This window comes from Salvelinus sp. IW2-2015, unplaced genomic scaffold, assembly GCF_002910315.2.
Source record: "Salvelinus sp. IW2-2015 unplaced genomic scaffold, ASM291031v2 Un_scaffold786, whole genome shotgun sequence".
Classification (NCBI taxonomy): domain Eukaryota; kingdom Metazoa; phylum Chordata; class Actinopteri; order Salmoniformes; family Salmonidae; genus Salvelinus; species Salvelinus sp. IW2-2015.
The window spans coordinates 151,151-155,436 of NW_019942612.1; positions in this window are offsets into that span (position 1 = coordinate 151,151).

The following is a 4,286-nucleotide window of genomic DNA, read 5'->3' on the forward strand; positions in this document are numbered from 1 at the left end:
TCCCGTCATTTGATGCCATTATTTTGTTAAGGTCACAAGTCCCTCCTGCACAAGCGCAAGCACCCCGTGCTCATGGTTGGGATGGTGTTCTTTCGGCTTGCAAGCTTACCCTTTTTCTCCAAACATAACATGTCATTATGGCCAAACAGTTCTATTTGTTTATCATCAGACCAATGGACATTTCTCCAAAAAGTACAATCTTTGTCCCATGTGCAGTGGCAAACAGGCTGGCTTTTTTATGCGGTTTGAGCAGTGCTTCTTCCTTGCTGAGCGGCCTTTAGGTTATGGTGTTGATCAGAGGACTCGTTTTACTGTGGATATAGATACTTTTTACCCGTTCCTCCAGCCATCATTCACAAGTCCTTTGCTGTGGTTCTGGATTTGATCTGGAAATTGCTCCCAAGATGAACCAGACTTTGGAGGTCTTACAATTTTGTTTCTGAGGTCTTAGTTGAATTTCCGCCGCAGCGATAGACAGCAAGAAGGCACTGAGTTTGAAGGGTAATGCCTTGAATACATACACAGGTCAGAACTCCAATGACTAAAAATTATGTCAATTAGCCTATGCAGAAGCCTTCTAAAGCTATGACATCATTTTCTGATTATTCCAAGCTGTTGTAAAGGCAGCAGTCAACTTAGGTATGTAACTTCTGAGCCACTAAGAATTGTGATACAGTGAATTACTAAGTGAAAAATTGTCTGTAAAACAATTGTCAGAAAATTACTTGTGTGTCATGCACAAAGTAGATGTCCTAACCGCTTGCAAACTATAGTTTGGTTAGAATGTTGTGTGGTGGTGTTGAAAAACTAGTTTTATGACTCCAACCTAAGTGTATTAAACTTACGACTCCAATTGTGTGTGTGTGTGTGTGTGTGTTGGTGGTGTGATCAAACACACGCAAAAAAAATTATATATAACGGGTTTAAACCCGTTTCCCCATGCTGTTCAATGAAAACAAACAATTCATGAGGGCATGGCACTTAACGGTGCGTTAGGAACCTAACAGCTTACAGACGGTAGGCAGGCCTAAGAACAGCTTCTACAAGGAGACCAGGGAACGGACAGCTTGATTATCCTCGGGCAGTGGCAGACCACGTTGTAACCTGCACAGGATCGGTACATCGAACGATCATGCACCTGGGGGCAGGTACAGGATGGCAAAACACAACTGCCTGAGATTTACACCAGGACGCAGCAATCCCTCCATCAGTTGGTCAGCACTGTCCGCATTAGGCTGAGAGATTGCTGGACTGAGGGCTAAAGCTTAAAACAGGCCTCACCAGAATCACCGACAACAACGTCGCCTATGCGGGCACAAACCCACCGTCGCTGGACCAGACAGGACTGGCAAAGAAGTGCTTCTTTCCACTGACGAGTTGCTGGTTTTGTCCTCACCAGGGGTGATGTCGGTTCACATTTATAGTCAAAGTAATGAGCGTTACACCGAGGCCTGTACTCTGGAGCGGGATCGATTGGAGGTGGCGGGTCCGTCATGGTCTGGGGCGGTGTGTCACAGCATCATCGGACTGTGCTTGTTGTCATTGCAGGCAATCTCAACGCTGTAAGTTACAGGGAAGACATCCTCCTCCCTCATGTGGTACCCTTCCTGCAGGCTCATCCTGACATGACCCTCCAGCATGACAATGCTACCAGCCATACTGCTCGTTCTGTGCGTGATTTCCTGCAAGATAGGAATGTCAGTGTTCTGCCATAGCCAGCGAAGAGCCCGGATCACAGGTCCCAGACGTGCTCAATGGGATTGTTGGATCGGCGGGTGAGGGCTAGGGCCATTCCCACCATAAATGTCCGGGAACTTGCAGGTGCCTTGGTGGAAAAATGGGGTAACATCTCACAGCAAGAACTGGCAAATCTGGTGCAGTCCATGAGGAGGAGACGCACAACAGTACTTAATGCAGCTGGTGGCCACACCAGATACTGACTGTTAATTTTGATGTTGAACCCCCCTTTGTCAGGGACACATTATTAAATTTCTGTTAGTCACATGTCTGTGGAACTTGTTCAGTTTATGTCTCAGTTGTTGAATCTTGTTATGTTTATATAAAAATGTACACGTTAAGTTTGCTGAAAATAAAAGCAGTTGACAGTGAGAGGACGTTTCTTTTTTTGCTGTGATATATATCCATTATCTATTCTACATACTTTATATCTGGTTATAGTCGTTTAAGTTTACACCTATAGTGTTGTTCCATTTTCCATTTAGGCGACCCGAAAAAAACACTTAGGCAGCCCACCCAAAGAATACAATGGCATAAAAAGTCCTGTAGGTTACTTGGTGCTGATCACCTCACCTGTACAATGGTAAAGTAAGGCTTGGTACATACGCTCTAAAACAAACTTACTGGAAAAACTGTGCAGATGCAAGTTTGGTAACCGAATTACAGTAAAATCTCCTTCAGTTTTATATGGTTACCCAACTTTGTATCTGCACAGTTCTACCCGTAAATATGTTTTTGTAACATGTTTTGTGGAAATTGTTAAAAGCAGTGCATTGTTCTATTGTTTGTTAAACTTCAAACAAAACCCATTAATTTAGGTATACATTTTAAAGTGAAAAATCCAAAGTCCACGTAATTCTGTTACRATGGAATTGCCCTACTTCCACTGAAGAACTGCTGAGGGTTGTAAACAGCTTCCTCAAACTCATCAGAATGAATGTAAGAACTCAAGAAATCTGTAATTCATTTGGAAGTTTTTGCTGAGTAGATCTTAGGCTCATAATTTTACACCTAAATAGGATGTTTGGTAGAGTATTGCTCAAGTACAAAAATGGGCATGAAAATGATMTGTATCGTTGAATGAAACACTACATTGAAGAATCCCTACTGTTGACCAAGCACCGATGGTTTAGACTTCGGCGTCCGAACTTCAGCTTGCCTCCAGAAAAAAACCTTGGCTTTTGGCAAAAACTTCACCATATGTTGCCATAATATATTTTTATTTAACTAGGCAAYTCAGTTAAGAACAAATTCTTATTTCCAATGACAGCCTACCCCGGCCAAACCCGGACGGCGCTGGGCCAATTGTGCGCCGCKCTATGGGACTCCCAATCACGGTCGGATGTGATACAGCCTGGATTCGAACCAGYGACTGTAGCGACGCACTTAGATGCAGTGCCTTACATCACTTTCCCCCCCGACTGTTCCTAACCATTTGGGATGGGAAGCACACGGACGCCTTCACAGGCATGCAGGTGTAAAGTGAGGAGTGCAAAAAATGTGATCATCAATGTTAACATGTTTTTCAATTAACTTCTTTGTGATAGGGGGCAGCATTTTCACTTTTGGATGAATTGCGTGCCCATAGTGAACTGCCTCCTACTTTGTCCCAGATGCTAATATATGTATATTATTATTGGATATAAAACACTCTGAKGTTTCTAAAACTGTTTGAATGATGTCTGTGAGTATAACAGAACTCATATGGCAGGAAAAAAACCTGAGAAAAAATCCAAACAGGAAGTGAGAATTCTGAGGCTGGTCGATGTTCAACTCATCGCCTATTCAATTCCCTGTAAGATATGGATCTGTTTGCAATTCCTACACCTTCCACTAGATGTCAACAGTCTGTAGAACGTGGAATGAAGCCTCTACTGTGATGTTGAGCCAGATGGGAGGTGTTTCAGTCATTGGTCTGGCAGAATGCCAGTTCCTGGTCACGTGCATTCCAAACGATATCGTCTTGCTTTCCATAACTTCTGTAGACACAAAGGAATTCTCCGGTTGGAACGTTATTGGATATTTATGATAACAACATCCTGAAGATTGCATCTTACTAGTTTGACCAGTTTATTCGACCTGTTATATAACTTTGAATTTCGTTCACGAGTTTGCCTGATCTGCGCGAGCAGTGCTGCACTAAACATGCTTAGCAAAAGTAGCTACTTGGACATAATGTAATGGACATTATCGACAAACAAACGATTATATTGTGGAAACTAGGCATGCGTGGAGGCATCCTGATGAGTTCATCAATAAGAAGGGAATATTTATGATGCAGATTTCGTATTTCGTGCTGATGTCAACATGGCGGAGAATTTGTTATAATCATGTAGCGCAGTGCGGTCTCAGATTTATTGCGTGGTGTGCTTATTTCGTAATTTTTGGTTGAAATGCTGACACAGCGGTTGAGCATTAAGAAACAAGTGATCGTTTAATTTATGTTAAAGAACTGTAACTGTTGTCATCGAAAAGCTTTATTGATGGAGTATTTCTTTATTTGACGTGGGCTACTGGCAATTTCTCCGGATACTTTTGGAGGCATTTCT